The following is a 24,102-nucleotide window of genomic DNA, read 5'->3' on the forward strand; positions in this document are numbered from 1 at the left end:
GTTTGGTTTTAGCATTTAATCAATTAGTATTTAGAAAATATATTTACTAGGAAGATAATGCAAAAACAGTAGTACAGAAACATCCCTCATCAAAGTCTGAGATGTGCTTTCTCACAAGTAAATATAACTGGCATAAGGGCTTGCTAAACCCTCTTTAGGGCTTCTCATTCACTTTTCACCCAATTCTCACCTGTGGCTCCAAGAAACTATAGTATGTTCCGTGGTTATACTCCAGCAGAACTGTCAGTGAGGATGGGCTAAGCAAGAAAGGTTGAGGGTAGCTTCAACAGCCTTCAAACCCATCAGTGCATTGTGGGGATGTCCACCCCAAGTATGTAAAAACTCCTCCTACAGCAGTGAATAACCCTGGACGAGAGAGTGAAACTGATGAGTTTGTGCAACACCTCCTCACTTAAATCCAATTTGAGAGCAAGTCAAGACAGCACTCTGTTGTGACAAAGATCCTTTTTGAAAATTACATGTAGAGTCTAAGGGGGAAAATGAGGTCAAACATAGTAGATGGTGGTGAAGCACATGTGCAAAGAGCATGTATGACAAAGTAGAAATACAGTGACTGATAGAGGGGGCTACTTAGCCCTTTGTAAAAACTTCATGAAGTTCCTTTTAGGTGTATCTCTCTTTGGGCTCTCAGGGTGTGTCCCTTTGTAGAGTCTCAGCTATGAGGGGTCTCTCCCTAAATCTACTTTCCCCACCCATAATTCCTGGGACTGAGTAAATCCCCATAGTTCCTCCTGAATGATTATCTCTCTATTAATTTTTTCATGTGTGTCTCTCTGATCCATGATAGAAGCATTTTCTTCTATTGGTCTTTTTTCCCCTCCATCCTCTTTCCTTCTCTTTCCTTCCCCTTATCTCTTCTTCTCTCCTTCTATTATCTTTACTTCTCTTTTCTTCTCTCTAGCCTTTTAATTTATTCACACTCTCTCAAACATCCCCTCCTCTTGTTCACTAGGAAGCAAGTTGTGGAGAAGAGAGAAAGCAACTGGACATATCTTTCCAATTCTGATATTTACCAGCTGGATGGTCATGACAAGTCAATTCCTTGCTTGGATCTTCAGTTTTCTCATCAGGAAAATAAGCACCAACTTAAATAGGAAGCCTTTCCTAATCTGGTGCTGGTTCTCACATTCCCAAACTATCTTGCATTTAACTACTTTGTATTGATTTTCTTTATTTTTATTTTTCATTGGATACCCACACATGTTGTTATTCAGTTGTTTTAGTCCCATTCATCTCTTCATGACCCCATTTAGGGTTTTCTTGGCAGAGATATTGGAGCAGTTTGCCATTTCCTTTTCCAGCTCATTTGACAGATGAGGAAACTGAGGCAAAGAAGGTGAAGGGACTTGCCCAGGGTCAAACAGCTAGTAAATATCTAGGCTAAATTTGAACTCATGTCTTCCTGAATCCAGACCCAAAGATCTATCCATTGTACTACCTAGCTGCCACCAACACATAGATACCCACATATAAGTAATATATAAGTATATTTTATAAAAGAAGTCATTATAATTCTTCTGTATAGGATTTTGAATACTTGGTGTAGACAGACTTTCTTCAGGTGTGGCTCTTCATTTGCTCTCCCCCCCACCTCCCTCCTCAATTTTTCACTAATTAACAGAAGCTTTCCCTCTAACCTTCCAAGCCCTACTTTGAGATGGAACTTAGTGAATGCCCTCAATTTTCTAGGCTGCTCCCTGCTAGGCATACAGAAGGCTCGCCCTCCAGATCCTCCAACTCTCCCTGTATTATTATCTCTTTGCCAATGGCTATTTTCTCAAGTTTTTTATGTCTCCTTAATCGTTCCAAATTCCCTCCCTTCATCTTTCTTGTTGAAGACAAGTTTTTAAAAAACGGGTTTGGATTCTCTGCCATTTTGGGATCATCTTTAATTTCAAGCCTGTCTTCTTTTATTAGCTGGCCTATTTTCCTACAGAAAACTCCCTGCTCCTGTCTCCATAAAGTATGGATCCACATTAAATTTGGAATATTTGCTCCACCCCATACACATATACACTTTCCTTTCCTAATTTTAGCTCCTATGTATTCATGCATTCCATTTACATCATCATCATCACCACTATCATCACCATTATCACCACCATCACCATCATCATCATCATCACCATAACTAAACTTTCCAGGGCACTTTAAGATTTGAAAGTACTCTACCTACCTACTTAATTCCATTCCAACCTCACATCTGCCCTGGGAACTCTTATTGGTATTCTTATTAGTCTTCCCGTTTTAGACATGAAGCCAGAGATAGGTTAAGTAACTTGCATAAGATAGAACAGCTAGTTTATGTGTCTCAGGAAGAATTTGAACTCTGGCCTTCTTGACTGCCTAGGCAGCTAGATGGAACAGTGGATAGAGCAATAGGCCTGGAATTAGGAAGACCTGAGCTCCAATCTGGTGTCAGACACTAACTGTGTGACTAGGTAAGTCACTTCACTCTGTTTGCCTCAATTTCCTCAACGGTAAAATGAGTTGGAGAAGGAAATGGCAAACCACTCTAGTATCTTTGTCCAGGAAAACATCAAGTGACATCACAGAGTTGGACATGATTAAAATGACTGAATGACAAGAATTTTCTGACTCCATCTATCTACTATCACCTGCCATTCTCATAGAGCAGTGATGGTGAAACGTTTAGAAACTAGGTGCCCAAAATGCCACTCTCATGTGAATTTCCCACCTTACCCCAGACAGGGGAAGGAGGAAACACTCCCATTGAGCTGCTGGGCAGGGGGGCATGAGAAATGTGAGATATGTCCTCAGGCACACATGGAAAAGGGGAAGGGAGTAGCCTCCTCTGGCATGTGTGCCATAGGTTTGCCAACACAGTCATAGAGGTTCCCTATGGATAGAATATTGCTTGGTACATGGTAGGCAATTAATAAATTCTCTTTGAGGTCCCAGGTTCAAATCTCATCTTCAACACTTCCTAACTGTATGACCCTGGGCAAGTCACATAACCCCAGTTGCCTAGCCCTCATAGCTCTTCTGCCTTGGAATCAAAACTTAGTATTGATTCTAAGATAGAATTTCAAAAAATAAATGAAATGAATATATAAAAATAAATAAAAACTATTCTATGATTGGCTGATCAGTAGGTGGCACAACAAGATATATCCTAGAACCATAGATGAGCTGGGGGGCTCTACCCCTCCAAGGTATGATTTGAGATATATCACCTTGACCTATCTTGTCCTCCAGCATTTCCATGGACTTGATGGCACCTTCCCTATCTATTTGGACTGAACCTAGAGACTGTTCAGAGGAAGGCAACCAGGATGGTGAAGGATCTTCATGAGTCCATGTCATCTGAAGATCACTTGAAGGAACTGGGAGTGTTAAACCTAAAGAATAGAAAGTTTTAAAGTTGAAATTTTTGTTGTTTCCAAGTATGCAAAAGGCTGCCAATTGAACAAGGGGTTGGATTTGTTCTATTTGGCTCTAAGGGGCCTCATCAGGAGGAATGGGTGGAAATCTAAAAAGGACAACTTAAACTTGGTGTCATTGGGGGGCAGCTGGGTAGCTCAGTGGATTGAGAGCCAAGCCCAGAGATAGGAGGTCCTGGGTTCAAATCTAGCCTCAGACATGTCCTAGATGTGTGACTGGGCAAGCTACTTGACCCCCATTCCCTAACCCTTTTCCCCTCTTTTGTCTTGGAACCAATACCCAGTATTGATTCCAAGATGGAAGGTAAGGGTTTGAAAAACAACAACTTGGTATCATGGAAAACTTTGCAAAAATGAGAACTGCCCAAAAGGGGCATAGTCTGTCTTGGAGGTGGAGGACTCCCCCTCAATGGGACAGTCTTCAAACACAATGACTGGATATACCAAACCAAGCAAATGAGCAAACAGAACAAACAAAAATCAGATGTCTATTTTTCAGGTGTGTTATGGGGAGAATTTTTTTGAGAGCTAAAGATTATACCAAATGGCCACTGAGTTGTTTCAACTCTCCATTCTGTGATCCTGTGTGATTCCTACTAGACTGGCTCCTCTGTTTGAAACAACCCCAGGGCAGAGGCAATGTTTTCAGAAAGTCACTGTTAAAATGAACTTCTTCCAATCTCATTTCCTACACCTGATTGCATCACAGGATGCTTCAGCTGGAAGAGACCTCGAGGGATCATCCATCCAACCTTTTTCATTTTACACACGAAGAGACTAAAGCACAAAGAAATCACAGCCAGCAAGCATGACAGAACTGGGACTGGAACTCAAGTCTTCCACTATACTATGGTGCCTACTAAGGGTTTCTACTTCTGTTACATCACTGATGGATCACTGGGAGAATCAGGAAGAGAGTTGGAAAGAGAAGATGATTTAAAAAGTATTTTTTTTTAATTTACAGTTCTGAGCAGTTCTTTGCCTGGACTAAGACTCCTAATGCCCTCTTCCCTTGTCCTTCATCAATCCCTTAGAATGTCAGTTCCCAAGGACCTTACAGGTCAAATAATTTAGTTCTCTCATTTAACATATGGGGAAATTAAGGTCCAGAGTTTTTTTCTTTTCAACCACTGGATCTTGAATAAGGCATACTCATCCAGTTGTAGATTCCATCCCACCAAGTTGCAAATGATGAAATCAAATTTGCCCCTTAACTTTTGAAATTCAAATGTATTCTGCCTATTTCCTGAATTTGGGGTATTTGCATATAGCCACTGGGGTCATTTGCTTTTACCACTGATCACCTTCTTGGGTTGTCTATTCTGTCCATTTCTGGGCATCTCAACTGTAGCCATATAGTCTATCTAGTTTGATGAATAAGGGAAGGAGATAAACATTTATATAACACCTACTGTGTGCTAAATGCTTCATATGAATATTATCTCTTTTAATCTTCCTAACAACTCTGTCTTCACAATAACTCATTATCGTAGATACCATTAATATCCCTATTTTACAGTTGAGGAAACTGAGGCAAACAGAGAATATGGTCACACAGTGTTCAAAGCTTGATTTGAACTCAGTTCTTCCTGACTATGCCCAGGGATCTATTCAGTACACCACCAGTAACCAATACATGTGAAGTCTCTTTTCCCTATCATTAATCATGGCAGACATTTCTGGTGATCAGAGTGGAATGTGCAGTCACAATTCCTCAACTGACTATGCAATCCAGCCATTTCTCAGTCATGTATGGCTCATGTGACCCTATTTGGAGCTGTCTTGGCTGAGATCCTGGAGTGATTCACCATTTCCTTCTCTCATTTATTTGACAGTTGAGGAAACCAAGGCACACAGGATGAAGTGACTTGCCCAAGGTCACATAGTTAGTAAATGTCTGAAGCAGGATTTGAACTCAGGGAAAGGAGTCTCTGTGACTCCAGGCCCAGAACTCTATTCACTTTGACACCTAGCTGCCCTCAGAGTATAGCAGTGGGTGGTCAACCTTCTGGAGAAGACTTTCTTTAACCTTCCGTAGCAGCAAGGAATTCTCTAGGGTGGATCAATCCTGTGGAGCCTAAATCTGATTTCTACTAAACCTCAAGTTATTTCTAATGGGCTCAAAGCTGGTTTGCAGCTCAGATAGCCTGACACCAATTTCAGAGGAATTTCTACCACATCATGCTGTCTTTCCTAAGGTCTGGAGCTATAGATCTCTTCTGTTGTTGAGCACTAACCTTATTCAACATCCATTCTCATCTCATTGAATGCACTTGTATATTTGTGTGTGGAAGAGACTCAGACTGGTCCTTGAGGGAAAAAAATGACTTTGGATGAATGGAAAGGAAGGAAGGAGTAACCAAGAGGCTGGATGGCTAGGTTTCTAGATCTGGGCACCCAAGTTCATAGGAAGAGCATCTTGGTTTCTTCAACTACAAAATGAGAGGCTTGGGGGCAGCCTCAGTGGATGGAGAGCCAGGCCTCAATATGGAAGGTCCTGGGTTCAAATTTGACCTCATACACTTAATTATGTGATCTTGGGCAAGTCACATAACCCAAGTTGCCTAGCTCTTACCCCTCTCCTACTGTGGAACTAATATATAATATCAATTTTAAGACAGAAGGAAAAGTTTTAGATTTAAAAAAATAAATAAAAATTTAAAAATAAATAAAATAAATTTAAAAATAAAAAAAATATTAAAAAAATAAAATAAAATGAGAAGTTTGGAGTTAAGTTCTTTTGAGTACACGTTGATTTTTAGCTTTGTATTTCCAGTGCCAAGTATGGTGCCTGGCACACACCAGGTGTAGAATAATTGCTTCTTGAATGATTCATTTATTATAGTAGTTCCTATGTCTAAATCTATGATCCAACATCCTATGATCATAGATTTAGAACTAGAATTATACTTAGAGATAATCCAGTACAAACGGTTCATTTACAGATAAAGAAGCTAAGACACCAGAGCGGGCAAGTACCTGGCACTTAGTAAGCACTTAAATGTCTCTTGATTGATTAAACAACTTGTTCAAGTTTTGCTCAGTTATTTCAGTTATGTCTGATTCTTAGTGACTCATTTTGGATTTTTCTTGGCAAAGACACTAGAGTAGTTTGCCATTTCCTTCTCCAGTTCATTTGACAGATGAGGAAACTGAGGTAAATAGGGTGAAGTGATTTCCCCAGAGTCACACAGCTAGGAAGTGTCTGAGACCAGATTTGTACCCAGGACTTCTTATCTCCAAACTTGGCTCTCTATCCACTGAGCTACCCAAGTGTCCCCTACTGGCCCTTTCCAGTGTCATGTTCTTAAAGATCATTTCCCTACCCCTCTCACCCTGTTCCCCCAGCCCTCCCCACCCCCACTGCCCATACCCTCTGGTCTGCTGCTATCAGGAGAACTGTCCAATCTCATCTCTCAGGAAGCATCCAAAGAATCTTCCAGCCTCTCCTAGTTTCATCCCAACTCTCCCAGCCCCAACCTCACCTAGTTTAACTCCAAAGCTCTTTCTTCATTGGCTTGGTTTTCTATCGCTCCCAAGAAAGCACTTAAGACCTGAGATAGACTAGGAAAGAGGCTCTAACCCTGCTGGAAGATCATTTATGTCATTTTCATCTTCAGTTCCCCCATCTCGTCTGTCTCCCAGCTCTTGGAGCCAGCCAGCGGAGGCCCAGACACAGCTGAGTGCCAGGAGAAAGCGAGAGACCCAGACACACGACTCCCTATCAAGCCTTGAGCCGTAACCAGCCCAAGGTGTCAGCAGGTCCAATTAAGGACTTGTAGTTGCTCCTGAGGAATTGTTATTTTTGTTTGGGGTTTTTTTTTGTTTTTTAAACAGCAGTAACAACAAAATCTAACCTAGGGCCAACTGAAGAAATTATCTGCCTCTCTTTCTCATGATTGGATGCTAGAGATGGCTCATCCCGTTATCATGGAAACCACGTCTTCCCCAGGGCTCCCAAGGGGCACTTCTGGAAATGGTTAGGAATTTGATCACAGTCTTCAAGCATAAGAACCGTGGTTAAAAGCTGTTATTTCCTTGCTCCTGATAAATGGCTGTCGAAGATCTGCCAGTCCTGTTTTCTGTGGGGGAGATTAGAATGGGGGAGGAGGGGAGAAAGAAGGATGGAGGCAGAGGACACAGCAGAGGACACATCAGTCAGCCTCCCGGTTTGTACCACAAGCCAGCAATGCAGCTAAGGGGGTAAGAATTTGTAGGTGGCCCTAGATCTTTGATAGAGGTGGAGGGAAACAAGGAGAAGTGGAAGGATTGCCCTTTTTCTGCCCTGATGGGCCATAGATAATGGTGTGCTGGAGATGACTCATACTGGAGAGCTGGTTGTTAAATTTTCAGGATGAACATTTACACCTTAGAAATCAGCAAATATTAAACTCAAAAGTGTGTTATGCACATATTATTTCACCCTCTGATTATGCAACATTTGCCAGCATACTCCTGACCACAAACCATTAGAAGTCTTTGGTTTGGATGAGGCCAAATCTCAGGCAAAACAAAATAGGAATGAGTTCTAAAAAACAATCCTTAAAGTCGAAGATGACACTTTTAGGAATGGAAAGACTCTCAAGAGATCATCTGGAAAGATTCCCTGATTTCTGGCAGGAGAGTAATGAAACCACCACAAGTAATGAAACCACTCAGTACAGAGGGTTACCTAGTCTATTAAATGCAAGACGATATTTAAAGTATTCTTCAGGAACTCCCTCCCATATTTGTATGTCATAATCAGACCCTATATGAAGTATTTTGCTTAATTCCACATGTTTTAGAAATGATCCTGATGCTTAGCCCATAATGAGTGAGGAATAAATATTTGGTGATTAATTGTGAGTTCATAGATTTCAAGGTGGTAGCAACCTTAGAGGTTTTCTCTTGTTGTTTATCCTCCATTTTCAGAGGACCAATAACATCATGGGGCAATTTTGCTCCTAAGTTGAATTTCAGGGAAGCAGAGCTACACAAAGTCATCAGTCTCATTCTCTTTTCCAGATTCCTTCCAGTCCAACGGCAAGACAAAAGTCAGAGTGGCTGGTGATGGCCTGGGATGCAGTGGATGATGTTGGGGTCTTCCATTCATGGCAGAGATCGGTGCTACCTAGCACCTGTTTCAGCCACTTTCTTGGCCATTTTTTGAGAGGTATCAAGATAAGAGGCACAGTGGATAGAGCATTGGACTTGGCATCAGGAAGTCCTGAGTTCCAATCCAGGAAGGGATGAGGAAGGAGAACATTACAGGCATGGAATGAAAAATTCTTGGAGTCAGGAGATGGAATGTTTTGTTCAAGGAACAGTTAGGACAGTAAGACTTGGTAGCAGGGTGTAGGGAGAGAGTAAAGAGAATAACGTGTAAGAAGGTTGGGAAGTTAGGAAGAGTACAACTTATGAAGGGCTGTAAGAGTCAAATGGGACATAATATTTGATCCTAGAGGGTATAGAGAGCCAATAAATTTGACTAAATTAAGACTGTATTTTAGGAAGATCAATTCAACAAAAATGGAATGGGCTACCACAGGAGGAAGAGAATTCTCCATCTCTAAAGAACATCAAGTGAAGCCTGGATGAATGCTAACAGGGCTTAGCTTGGAAAGGATTCTTGCTCAGAGAGGAGTTGGATTATATGAAAAATGGCCTTCTACGTCTACCTAGTATCCACTCTAACATGTATATATTAGAGGGTAAGCTCCTAGAGGGCAGGTACTTCCACAGCTTTGGAATATGGTATCTAATAAATGTCTGTTTATTGATTAGAGCCTAACAGTACTGAATTCAAATGCTGGCTCTGCCCCTTACTACTTATGTGCCCATGTGCAAAACATTTCCCTTCTGAGTGCCTTAATTTCCTCATCTATAAAGTAAGGGGTTTGGACTAAATGACTTCAAAGAGCCCCTTCAGTTGCAAATGTATGATCTCTAAAGCACCTTCAGGCTCAGAAATTCTGTGCTCATATTTTGTTTCAAGACTTTTCACTTTTCACTGATTTTTATTAAAAACAAAATAATGTAGTATAAAGAAAATTGGTTCAAAGGATCTGGGTTCAAATCCTACCTTTGATGAGGGATGTTTATGTGACCTTGGCCTAATTCTCATCCCCTTGGGCTTTAGTATCCTTCTTTGTCAATGAGACTTCTATGCTAGATGGCCTCTTGGTGCCTTCCAGATCTATTCTTATATTTCTATGACCTTATAGAGCCATGTTGGTGAACCTATGGCATGCATGCTGGCACATGCCAGAGGTGGATGTTCCCTTCCCCCTCTCCACATGTGCATGAGGACATTTCTCACATCCCCTACCCCTCTGTCCAGAAGCCTAATGGGAGTGCTTCCTCCCTCCTCTGGCTGGGTGAGGTAAGATGGGAGGCATACACAGGCATGAGGGTTGCAGTTTGGGCATTTGGTCTCTAAAAGGTTCACCATCACTATAACAAAGCATTAGACTAGGAATCAGAAAGACATAAGTTCAAATTCTGGTTCAGTGTTTACTAGCCATATCAACTAGCAAGTTGACAAACCTTCATCCACCTCAGTTTTCTCATCTACGAAATGGAGATAATTCTAATACTTACCCTCCTCAGCAACCTACTTCATCCCCCCGGGATGTTGTGAATATTTGAGGAATTAATATATGTAAAGCACTTAGCAATATTTAAAGTGATACAGAAATGCTAGTCATTATTCTTTATTATTATTATTATAGCTGCATTGGGCTTTAGAGTCTGTAAAATATTTTCATATTGATTACCTCATCCAATCGTTACAGTAAATCCTTGTTGGGTATGAAAGCAGAAGTGATTAATCCTGTTTTATAGAAGGAGGAAGTCCCTAATAAGCATAGCTAGTATTAAAACATAGATTTCCTGGGTTATTCCACTTTCTACTATATTGCTTTGTCTCTTCAGAAAATGTCATTAATAACAAAAAAGGGGGGCAGGTAGGTATCTCAGTGAATTTAGAGTCAGGCTCAGAGATGGGAAGTTCTGGGTACAAATCTGGCCTCAGAAACTCCCTAGTGGTGTGATCCTGGGCAAATTACTTAACCCCCTTTGCCTAGACTTTACCAACTTATACACTATTATGATTCCAAGACAGAAAGTAAGGATTAAAGTAAAAAAGAACAAAAAAACCCCCAATAATGATGACAAATTTCATTTATATTATTATCATTTAAAAAGTGCTTTACATAGGCTATTTCATTTGGTCTTCACAACAATTCTGTGAGGTAGGTACTACTACCTAGAAGCAAAATAAATGAATGAATGAAAGAACATATTGTTGTGTTGTTATTGTTATTACTATCCTCATTTTATAGATGGGGAAACTGAGGCAAAGAAAAGATATGGGAAGAGCCCAGGATCCCATAACTAGTAAGTATCCATGGCAAAATGAATATTATGTGACCCAAGTCTTTACTGTTAATCTTAAACCCTTAGAATCAATACTGGGTGTTGGTTCCAAGATAGAAGAGTGATAAAGACTAGGCAATGGAGGTCAAGTGACTTGTCCAGGGTCATACAGTTAGGAAGTGTCTGAGGTCAGGTTTGATTCCAGGACCTCCAGTCTCTAGGTCTGGCTCTCAAACCACTGAGCCACTCAGCTGCCTCCATCTCCTAATAAGCCAGGCAATCCCTGTCTTCTCTCTGTGCCTCATCCTATCATCAGAAATGGAAATAATGCTACCTGCTTTCCTTTTTCTCAATCAATCAACAAATATTCATGACTCATTGACTTGATCTACCATGTACCAAGCACTAGGGACAGAAGTACAGAGAATGAGATCATCTCTATTCATAAGGAATCTACTATTAAGAGGGAGAGAGTGTGAGAATGGGTTCAGAAGGCTTCGTTTGGAGTTCTTACTCTCTCTACCACCTCTTAGCTTTGTGATGTTGGACAAGCACCCCATCTTGCTTTTGCTTGTTTCCACCTATAAAATGGGAATCCTGCAGCTTGTCCTCCTTTTGTCTCTCCATTATTATGATTCTCCACCAAGAGAATGGATGTAGACGTACTCTGGTCCACAGAGAACTGTATAGATGTGAGACATTTTTACTTTGCTTCTTCCTTCATTACTTTCTTCTTACACTCTGGGGGATTGATTGCATCTCCTTTTCTGGGTAAATTATAGCTGTCCTCAAATCCAGAATTATCTTTCTTCCCTCTTTTGGTGGCCATCCCTAGAGGCAGGCCAGAGTACCTGAGCTCAAGTCCCCAACTTGCTATTTACAGTGAATGTGCCTTGAACCATACACATTAACTTTTCTGTGCCTCAGTTTCCTTATCTGAAAAATTCCAGATTACCTCCTAAAGCTCTAAATCAGGGATTTTATGAACCAAGAACTTTATTTTAGAGATCTCAAGTAGCCCCTTCCCTTATTTACATATTCCTAGGAAGGAGACTCTGACCTGATGTCTTCTCTCTTTTTTCTCTACTCTCTATTAGCGACTTCATCAATTCCTGTAGGTTGAATTAGTGTCTCTATGTAGGCATCCCAAAGATCTATTCCTCCAGTTCCAGTATCTCTTCTGAGCCCCAGGCTCACATCACACACTATTTAGGAGGCCTTTTGAACTAGATATCTTGCAGCAATGTCCAATTTTTTTCAGGCTTTTTAATAATTTTTGGCTCTCCATGAACCCATTTGGGATTTTTGTGGCAAAGATATTGGAGTGGTTTGCCATTTCCTTCTCCAGCTCATTTTACAGATGATAAGACTGAGGCAAATGGCATTAAGTGACTTGCTCAGGGTCACACAGCTAATAGGTATCTGAGAATGGATTTTAACTCATGTCTTTCTGACTCTGCTCCAATGTGTCCAAGACAGGATTCATTTTTGACCCAACCCACTTCTGAATTTTCTTTATTACTATTTAATGCTCACCATCCTCTGAGTCACCAAGTCAGCCATTTTTGTATTAATCTCTTCTCCTCACTCTCATTCACCCTCTATTTCCAATCTATTGCCAAATATTTTTTGTCTCTATCTTCAGATCGCTTCATTCACACCAGGCACCCTTGTGAAGGCCCTTATCATCTCCCATCTGGACTACTGCAATAGCCTAGTGGCTGGTTTACTTGCCTTCAAGTCTCTTCCCACTCTCATCTATCTTCCACTCAGTTGCCAAAGCAATTTTCCTGAAGCACAGGACTAACCATGTCACCCTACTCTCGATATATTTTAGTGGTCCATTTTTTCCTCCCTATTACTAGCTATGTGACCCTGGGCAAGTCACTGTACCCTATTTGCCTCAGTTTCCTCATCTGTCAAATGATCTGGGGAAGGAAATGGCAAATAGCTCCAGTATCATTACTAAGACCCCCCCCCCCAATGGAATCATGAAGAGTCAGACAGGACTGAAAAACAACAACAACATTGCCTCCAGGATCAAATATACAATCCTTCATTTGGCTTTAAAGTCTTTCCACACCAAGCTCCTTCCTACCTTTCTAGTTTTCTTATATATATTTTCTCCCCTCTTCACACATTGGGATCTAGCCATACTTGGCCCATTAGCTAATCCAAGGAAAAGACACTTCATCTCCCACCTCTGTGACTTTGTACTGCTTTCTTATACCAGGAATATTCTCTATCACAATCTCTAACTCTTAGAATCCCTGACTTCCTTTAAGAATTCATTTGAGTATCTTCTTCCTAGTAATGCATGGCCTAATAAGTTGGACTTCCTTTGACTTTGCATATATCTTAAGCATTCTGATTTGTCTATGTAAGCTCTGTGACCCTGGGCAAGTCACTTAATCCCTACTCTTACTGCTCTTCTGCCTTGGGACCAATACAGAGTATTGGCAGAAAGTGAGGGGCATGGGGCAGCTGGGTTGCTCAGTGGATTGAGAGTCAGGCTCAGAGATGGGAGGTCCTGGGTTCAAATCTGACCTCAGACACTTCCCAGCTGTGTGACCCTGGTCAAGTCCCTTAACTCCCGAGCCAGGCTCAGAGACAGGAGGTCCTGGGTTCAAATCTGTCCTCAGACACTTCCTAGTTGGGTGACCCTAGACGAGTCCCTTAACTCCCATTGCCTAGCTCTTACTGCTCTTCTTCTGCCTTGGAACCAATGCATAGAATTAATTCTAAGATGGAAGGTGAGGGTTTAAAAAATTATTCTAAGCTCAACTACAGCCTCCATTTCCCTGTCCCCCCACTCTCCATCTGTAAAATGTGAATAATACCTCCCCAGGGTTGTTGAGGGGAGGAGATGAGATAATTTTGTGAAATATTTGCAAATCACAGTGTTATATTTATGCTAGCTTGTATTATTTTCAGAACAGATTGGAGAATCACAAGCTTTTATTTTTTTAAATTAATTTAGAATTTTTAAGATTTTTAATTAATTTTAAACTAAAAAACATTTCTTTTCCCTCCCCTTAACCTCCCAATATTGGAAAAAAGAAAAGTTAAGGAAAACCTTTGCAGCAAATATTCATCATACAGCAAAATAAACTCCCACAAATGTCTGTCTCATTTACCAGCACAAATTCATCATGTGTGTGAGGAGGTGAATGAGATTCATCATTACTGGTCCTCTACTTTGGAGTCATTTGCTGGGGGAAAAGAGATTATAGAGGGGAACGTTGAACAGTTCTGGATTGGACTACAGAGTGCCTGCGATTCTGTGATGGGCATCACATGAAGCCATTTTTAGCTGTTAACATTTTACAGGAATTAGTTGATCTTTCTCCTTTCCAAATGAGAGTTGATTCTATTAAATGGAAGAGAGTGTGAGGGCACTGGCAATCAGAAAAAGGAGACAGCTCCCCAAAGGGACAGGAGAATAATCACCAAGTTCATAATTCTGCTAACAACTGTTCCCATCATCTCCAATCTCCAAAACAAGACTTGGACTGCTAGTCTTCTCAAAACTGGACCACTTTTGGACCCCCCCCCCATTCAGCTTTTGAGATACAACATTCAAAGGACATTTCATTAGCCAATCTATATTCAGCCCTTATTGCTGAAGCAAAGACTTTCATTCATTTCTGATTGACTGGTGAACTTAACATGCTATCTAAATGCAAATGGAAGGCAGTATGGTATGGGAGAAAAAAAATATTGGAGTAAGAGGACTTGGGTTCGAATCCTACTTCTGGGGATGCTGGGTAGGTCCCTGACTCTTAATTTCCTTATCAGCAAAATAAGAGGGTTACACACTAGATGATCTTTGAGATTCTTCCCACTTCTAGATCATGGATATTATGATTATTATTCTTTCCAATGGATGTCCAAAATCTTCTCTTTCTTGTGATGTCAAAGAATTGGAACTTGAAGGGATGTCAATCAATTGGGGAATGGCTGAACAAATTGTGGTGTATGATTGTAATGGAATACTACTGTGCTATAAGAAGTAATGGAAAGAATGATTTCAGAAAAACATGGAACTCCATGAACTGATGCGAAGTGAACTGAGCAGTACCAGGAAAACATTGTACACAGGAACAGTGATATTATGATGAATATTTATGAATGACTTAGCTGTTCCTAGCGATACAGAGATCCAAAAAATATCCTCACAGACTCATGATGAAAAATGCCATCTATCTCCAGAGAAAGAACTGATGGAGTCTGAATGCAGAACAAGGCACACTCTATTTCACTTTTTCTTCATTTTTCTTTTATTTGAGTTCTCTTTCACAAAAGGACTAATATAGAAAGATGTTTTATACTATTACACAGTTAAAATCTATATCAGATTGCTTGCCATCTCAGGGCAGGGTGGGGGGAAGAGAACGGGAGAATTTGGCTCAAACTTTTAAAATTAAAGGTTAAAAATTGTTTTTCATGTAATTGAGGAAAAAATAAAATGTTAAGAAAAATCTTCTAACACAGAAGAAAAACAACTGCTTGACTACATGGGTCAAGGAGATATGATTGGGGATGAAGACTCTAAATGAACATCCTAATGCAAACATAAACAACATGGAAATAGGTTTTGATCAAGGACACATGTAAAACCCAGTGGAATTGTGTGTCAGCTACAGGAGGGGTGGGGAGAGGGAAGGGAGGGAAGGAATATTATTTTTGTAAACAAGGAATAATGTTCTAAATTGACTAAATTAATTAATTAATTAAAATAAAAAGAAAAATCTTTCTTCAAATCATCTGCAGCCCCTCTCTCTTTGCAACTGATCTCTCCTCCCCATTAAAAAAAAAACACTGTGAGCTCTCTCATTTCCTTTCCTGGTTATCTCAAAAACCTTCAATGGCTCCCTATGTCATTAAGATAAAATATAAACCCCTTCATTTACCACCTAAAGCCCTTCACAATATTGCTCCAAGATTATTGCCCAGCTTTATTTCATAGTAGTCCTTCTCTGTTCCAGCCATACCAAACTAATAACTCAGCTCTGAGTGTGACCTGTTGTCACTCATCTCTACAATGGTGCAGACTGCTCCCCACCCCACCATGGCTGGAATATGCTCCTTCTTCATCTTGCCTTTCTTCAAGGCTCAGTGAGCTGCTTTCTTTACTATGACATGATTTCTGATTTCTACAGCTGAAAATCCTCTGTCTCTCCTCAAATTTTCCTAGAAAATGTATAAAGTTCTCCTCTGTACTCATTTGCCTTATACTCCTTTATGTGCAGTTACTTCCTGAGGAAGATGGGTGGCATAGTAGGTAGAACACTGGTCCGGAGTCAGGAAGACATGAGTTCAAATCTGATCTCAGATACTTACTAGTTTTGTGACTTTGGATGTCTCGACTTCTATTTGTCTCAGTTTCCTCAAATGAAAAATAAGGATAATAATAGCAACTACTCCACAGATGGGGATTAAATTTGGGGAGATCAAATGACATGATGTTTGTACAGTGCTTAGCTACTATAGAAATACTTATTATTCCTTCCCCTCAATCCTACCCAGGAAGCAAGGCATGGGTCATTTATCTTTTTATCTTCAGTGCATTTTACTGGATCTGAATTCTAAAATAATAAGATAATTGGTCTAGAGAAGGAAGGGACCTTAGAGACTCTCCAGTCCAATTCTCCCTCCCCATCTTATAGATGGGGAAACTGAGGCACAGAGAAGCTTAGTTACTTCCACATGGTCAGTAAGTAGTAAATAACAGAACTAGTGAGTTATAGAGTCAAGATTAAAACCCAGGTCCACCCAAGTTCCAATATCACCTACTATAAGAATCCTTTCTTCATTTTTCTTTAAAAAACTCTTATTTTGACTATGATTAAAAATGTTATCCATATCCAGAGAAAAGAACTGATGGAGTTTGAATGCTGAATGACCAAGCTTTTTATTAAACTTTCTTTACTTTTCTTGTTCTATTTTTGTCTTTCTTCTTTTGCAAAATGGCTAATATAGAAATACATTTTGCTTGAGATTGAAATTGACACATCTTCCAATGAAGATTTGATTCTGGTGCATTTTCTAGATCCTTTTAGAGGGGAACTTTCAGTACTTCCTGCTTTTCTACAATCTTGATTGCCCTTGATCCAACAGAAGTAAACTGGTCCCTGCCTTCAAGGAATCTGTATTTTTCAGAAGGTAAAGTCATGCTATCATTAGAGGTAAAATGTAAACACTTAAAAAATTAAAAATTCCCATTTTATTGTATGTGCTTATATTTGTATAAATTGTTTTCTCTGATAAAGTAGAAGGTGTTAAACTGGAAAAAACAGAACTATTTTTTGTCTTTGTATCCCCAGTGCCTAGTACAGTTTCTAATATATAGAAGATATATAATTATAAATGATTTGATTGGCTGAATGCCACTGAAACACATAACAAGAACTTAATTTGTTTCATGGTCCCAGGTGACCAGTAAATGAGATCCTTCCAAACTGATTCTGGATTGCATGGTGTGAAGATGGGATTAACTCTCCCTGCCCATTTTTAGATTTAATCACCAGAAGTGAATATACCCCATTTACACTCGAGTGGGGGAGGTCTGTGACCCATGTGTGTGAAAGTGGGTGACGAATCAGAAACCAATGACTGCCTGCTGGGCAGTCCTAAGCAAAACTATAGACTATAATTTGTCCAAGTAAAAAGTAGAGGAAGGCACAGGAAGTGATGCAAAGAAGCATCTTTAAAAGGAGTTACAACTTCCTGTGAAGGAGTTCTGAGTTCTTTCTTCTTCAGAGTTCTGAGTTCGAGTTGGAGGGTAGTGAAGAATCTGCTTACTGGACCTGAGATATTGGACTTGGTGTGACTGTTCTTAAATCTCTCTCTTTCAACTGCCACATGGATGAGTGAAAAAGGCTGACTCCTTTCCTGGATTTTCTGAAGGGACTAGTCTTAGGAGATGCCTCCCCTCTTGAGAAAGGCTTTCAGACTGAAGCTCTTGCTTTATTCATCCCCGTAGGCTGAGACCCCTCCAGCTGAGGACTAATTAGCCCTACCTGGGTTGATCCAGGGGCCAGAGCAAAATACTTAGTGTGTTAGGTTAGATATCTTACCCTATCCTCTCTCTGAGGATATCTTCTCTTACTTTCACCCTTTTTATATTTTATAAATAAATTGCTAAAAAATCATTTGGAATTGATTAAATTCCTGGCGACTATACTCTTAAATAATCTAGTCCAACCTTTTATATTAACCCCTCACATTCTGCCCCTTACATTGGTCCATACCCATGGCCCCTCTTCAATATTGCCAAAGCACGTGCCACAGCCTGTCTTCAAATTGAGAAGAAAGCAACCTCCAGAGACCGAAATGATCAGAGAGGAAGAGAGGCCTCTCTAGAAGCAAGGATTCACAGCTCTTTGAAATCAGGGACCAGTGTACACCCATCCAATTGTTGCAAAAGTCAAATCTATCAAAAAAATCCATTTGATGGATTTGGGGGCAGGTTCAACTTGGTAACTGTCAAAACTGATCACTGGGCTTCCGAACAATCAAGTCATGAGGGGGAATAGAAAGAGCATCACTAGGAAATCAGGAGACCTGAGCTGTTGTCCCAACCCCATCCCTGATGAACCACATATCCTAATGCAAGCTGATCAATCTCTCTGGGCCTTAGTGTCCTCATTATAAAAGGAAGAAGCTGAACAGACCTCCCACATTGTTAGTAGCTCTAGAATGCTAAATCAGTCATTTTTCTTAAACATATCAGAATTTTTTTGAAGAGTAGCAACTGGAAATAAAGGAGTAAATGCAAACAAAAGGCAAATCATTTTTGTATGCCAAGATTTTAAAATAAGAACTGAATATAATTATTTGGTTAGGACCAGAACCCTTATCACAGATATCACATTATTATGAATATCTGGATAATCTTGGGAATTCCTTGTCACATTTTTATTATTCTCTGGATGTGAACAGATGGCACCAGGACAATTGGCCAGAGGACTTCTTAGAGGGGTTGTTACCCATCTCAACTGGAAGGGGTAAAAGACCTGTCACTAGGGTAGCTAGGTGGCTCAGTGGATAGAGAGCCAGGTCTGGATACAGGAAGTCCTGGGTTCAAATCTGACCTGAGATACATCCTAGCCCCTGGTCAAGTCACTTAATCCCAATTGCATAATCCTTACCACCTTGGAACCAATATTTAGCATTGATTCTAGTACATTTAAGTACTTTAACTAGAATTAACTAGTACAGTTAAGAATTTTTAAAGACTGGTCACTATTCTGGTGAGAGAAGCTGCCTAGATGTGACTTAGGCATTTCACAGATATCCAGACTAGGTAAAGGAAGTCAGGTCTTTAAACATGGAATAAGACCCTTTATCATGATGATGATTTGGATAGAGTTGTTCTTTGACTTCCTCTGTTCTTCTATCACTAACTCTGGTGACATCCTATATAGGATATACCCAGTAAGTTATCTGTGCTCTGAACCTTCCCCTCCTTAAGGGAAGGGCTTAGAATATCTGGCAATCATGGGGAGGAAATGTAAAAGTCAAAACATCCACTTCTCCCCATCTTCAGATTTTCACAAAGACAAAACAATGAAAGTGATAGAGTCAGCATAGTATTGTCTCTAAGCCAGCAAATATTTGTTAAACATTTACCCTGTACTCCTTGGGGTTAAGTACACTCATTGGCTGGTTGTTGTCCTTGGTACTGAAGAGGATACAAATGACATCACTGATGATGTCTATTGTCTTCCACATAAACTGGATTTCACTGAGGCAGAGCTGCACAAGCTCATCAGCCCAACTCTTTCTCCCAGAGACAAGGAAGTCCAGTGGCAGAACAAAAGTCAAGACAACTAATGATGGTTTGGAATGCAGTGGATGGTCTTAATATTTTTTTTTATTTCTGACCAAGCTCTAAGTGCACTGCAGTGCCCATTTCCACTTCCTTCATGGCTACTGGAACAAATGGTTTTCATCCACTCTTTCTGTTAAGGGAAGTCTTGGGATGCCTGGAGTAGATAGTTTTAAGGCCTGTAAATTACCCTTAACCTGGCCTGAGACAAAGCAAGACCTGGGTTTGAATCCTGCCCCTGATAATTATGAGTTGTCTGACCATTTGTCTCTGAGCATCAATCATCTCATCTGCAAAATGAGGGTTAAGATGGAGGCAATATTTTCCTTACAGAGCTGTTGTAAATATCAGAGTAGATTACTGGATTATAGATTTAGATGTATAAGGGACCTTAAAGGCCATTCAATCCAACCCCATTCTTGTACAGATGAGGAAACTGAGGCAGATGGGATTAAGAGAGTTGCCTGGGGTCACATACTATCTAAGGCAGAATGAATGTTATTGGTTCAAAACAAAAAACTTAGTACTAGTGTGATTTATTATAAAAGTTATGACTATATTAAAGGGGAAAAGAAGTAACATCAACTGATGGATGTATCCAGGGAAAGGGGAAAGGATGCTCTTTATTTTAGTAAGAGTTTGAATTTTCAGATTTGGGGATGGAGAATTTATGGATTTATTGTAGGTACCTAGAGGGCTTTCCAGAACTAAATGCTATGATTCTGAAACCTGAGAGACCATCAAATCCAACTCTCTCATTTTCAAAATGAGAAAACTGAGGTCCAGAGAGGGGAACTGATGCCCAAAGTCAGAATTAGTGGCAGACCTGGTACAAGAATATGGATTCCTTCATTCCCTATCCAGCAATCTGGCTGCTAGACTCTCCTTCCTACTCTTGCTAAGAACCTATCATTGTACAGAATTCCCATTGGTACATAAAAGAGCCTGAGGTTTAAGGATGAGAAAACCACTTGCCTCCTAGCACTGAGAAGTCATACAGAGGAAAGAATAGAATTCAAAGACCTTTATTATTATTTTTATGGAGGCAACTAGATGGCACAGTGGATAGAGCTCTGGGTATGGAGTCAGGATGACCTGAATTCCAATCCAGGATCAGACACTGAATAGCCGTATGACCTTGGACAAGCCAATTAAGCCCTCTCAGCCTGTTTCCTTTAACTATAAAATGGGAATTATACTAGTTCCTGCATCTCAGAGTTATCATGAGGATAAAATGTGATATTTGTAAAGCTTACTGCACTCACTACACAAGATGCTAGAAATATTGTTGTTTTAAGGCAACATGATGCAGGAGAAAGAATATGAAACTTGGATTCAGTGTTCAAATTCTAACTCTACCAATTACTACTTGTCTAAAACTGAGCAATCCCTTCCTTGGGGCTTAGGTTCCTTGTATGTTAAATGAAGGAACTGTACTGGATGACTTCTGAGGCCCTGTAATAACAGCTAATATTTACATAACACTTTGTGCCAGACACTGAGCTAAGCACTTTACCAATATTATCTCATTTGATCCCTAAAGCAACCCTGGGAAGTTGGAGCTATTATGATTTCCATTTTACAGATATGGAAACTGAAGTAGACAGATTTGACTTGCTCAGGGTCACCAAACTAGTAAGTGTAGGAAGCTGGACTTGAACTCAAGTCTTCCTGCCTCTAGGCTTTACCTACTCCTTTGCCTATGTTCAATTATGCTTTTGTTTATTTTGTTAGGTGTTTCCCAACTGCTTTTTCGAAAAATACTTTCCTTTTGCTTCAGAAACAACTCTAAGACAGAAGAGCAAAGGCTAGGCAAATGGGGTTAAGTGACTTGCCCAGGGTCACATAGCTTGGAAGTATCTGAGGACATATTTTAACCCAGGCACTTCTGACTCTAGGGCTCTATGCTCTGAGCCATCTAGCTACCCTTCTTCCCTCCCCCATTACTTTTCAATCTGACTCAGGAGGTCTGAGTATTTGAAGTTTAAAACATTAAAAGTTTAAGAAACTCCTCTAGGGTCACACAGTTAATCTGTGTCAGAAGAAGAAACTTGAATCTGATCTTTCTGGCTCTGTGGCAGACTCTCCACTCACTACAGCACTTTACTTTCCATTGCCATTATCATTTTCATCATCATCATCATTATTATTATTATTATTGTTGTTGTTGTTGTTGTTGTTGATATTTCTGTTGTCATTATGGTCATTGTAAGTTCCCTTCCAGCTCAAATTGCCCTGCTCTTTCCCCCTCCAGACCTGTTCCCTCTGATTCTAGAGTACCCACCACTCCTGGGTTACCAGCTGACTTGTGTGGGTATTCTCATCTCCTTCCCCTTCCTCTCCCTCCCCCTCATGTTTGTTTTCCATGTGTGAGGCAGGAACATGAAAAGCCTCAGTCACAACACAACACGCTCCAGTGCTTCTGAAAAACCCTGAGCACAATTGGAGTTCTCCTGGCAATCTGAAATGCCTGGGCTCTGGGAGGACGAAGCTGAGAAATCCACCTGACTCTGCCCCTCCAAGGCTAGCAATGGGCACAGAATAAGCCCACACACAAAATCAATACAATTTGCTTTAGGTTTCCAGGTCAGAGCTGGGGAAACACAGAGTCTTTGTCAGAGAATCTATTTTTATTCCAGTGTCTTAAATCGAAAAAAGATAGCCATGGAGGCAGAACACTGAAAAATCTCAGATCACCCTGGCTTTCTTTCACAAGTTCTCCCTGAGATCAGTCTCAACCAGAATGGGACAGCCAACATCCCCTGCCCTTTCATGTCTTTTCTCCTTCCATTTCCCTAGCTGGAAAGTCTTCTGCCACAGAGTCAGAATCATCAAATCAATGTTTGTTCCTGGGGCAAGCACCACAAACCAATTCTCTCCTGTTAGATGGCAAATTCCTTGAGAGCAAGGACTTATCTCTATTTTTATTTATTTTTTAATCTCCAACTCCTAGCACAATGCTTGGCACATACTATTCACTTAAAGGCTTTTTTTTCATCCCATCATTTATGCATTCATCCATTTATTATTGATGACAGAGCTTTGTGGCTACATCCGCGGAGAGTGCTCCAAGGGAAGAAATTTGTCAACAACAGTTCTATGTGTCAGAGGAGGGAACTGAACCCAAGTCTTCCTGACTCTGAGGCAACCTCAGTTTTCTATCTGCTATGCTGGGTTGCTGCTGTTATTGATGATGATAATGATGACGATGGTAAGAAGCAGAAGGAAGAAGATGAGGAGGAAGAGGAGAAAATATGCACAGAATTTAAGGTTTATGAAACTGCTTACATATATTCTTTAATTTGAGCCTCACGACAACCAGTAAAGGTAAGCTACTTCTACATGTGTTAATGTCTCCCATTTACAGATCAAGAAACTGAGATCAGTTCTTTGCCAATAGTCTTAGAACTAACAAGCATCAAAGGTAGTATTTGAACATGTCTTTCTGAATTCTAAGACCAATTATCTTTGCAATTAAACCAGCTGCTTCCAAGGACTCTGAAAATCCTATCATTTAACTGATAGGAACCGATGTCTAGAGAAGCTGGATCCAATGTCACACAGGTGATAAGAGTTAGAAGGGAATTTGGACATTTCCTAGATGTGTGATCCTGGTCAAGTCACTTAACCCCCATTGCCTAGCCCATACCACTCTTTTGCCTTGGAATCAATACACAGTATTGATTCTAAAGCAGAAAGTAATGGTTTAAAAAAAAGAAGTGAATTTGAACCCAGGTGCCCTTACTCCAAAGTCTGAACTCATTACCTCCAGGTATTCTTTTTCCAGATTCAATGCTTTTTCTTCTTAATTTTTTTATATCCTTACCTTTTGTCTTAGGATCAATCCTAAAACAGAAGGCCTGCCTAGAGTCACATAGCTAGGAAATGTCTGAAGTCAGATTTGTACCAAAGTTCTCCTGACTCCAGACCTGCCATTATATCCACTGTGCCACCTTACTGCCTTTGATTCAATGCTTTTCCCACTATACTATATTGTTTCTCATCTAGTCCCAAACCTTCATTTCACAAATGAAGGAAATGAGGTTCAGAAAGAGGAAGGCATATGCCTTGAGCTACATAATTAGTAAATGGCAGAACTATAATTGGAATTCAATTCCTATGACACCATTGTATCCATTCTACTATCCTAAGATGCTCTAGACTAGTGATGATGAACCTTTTAGAGACCAAGTGCCCAAACTGCAAACCTCACAAGGCATATGAGCCCCCAACCTTAGTCCAAACAAGGAAGGAAGGAAGTGGTCCTTTTGGACTGCTGGGCAGAGGAGTGGGTGATAAGGGAAATGTCCTCAGGCACCTATGGAGAGAGGAAGGGGAACAACCCCTCCAGCATACGTGCCATATGTTCACCAATATGGCTCTAGATCATACCATATTTCTTTGCTCTAACAAAGCCCCTTTCTTGCCTCAACTATAGCAGTACAGTAACATCTAATAGTGAGTTCATGTAAGAGACTCATTGCT

This window comes from Monodelphis domestica, chromosome 3 (genome assembly GCF_027887165.1).
Source record: "Monodelphis domestica isolate mMonDom1 chromosome 3, mMonDom1.pri, whole genome shotgun sequence".
Taxonomy (NCBI): domain Eukaryota; kingdom Metazoa; phylum Chordata; class Mammalia; order Didelphimorphia; family Didelphidae; genus Monodelphis; species Monodelphis domestica.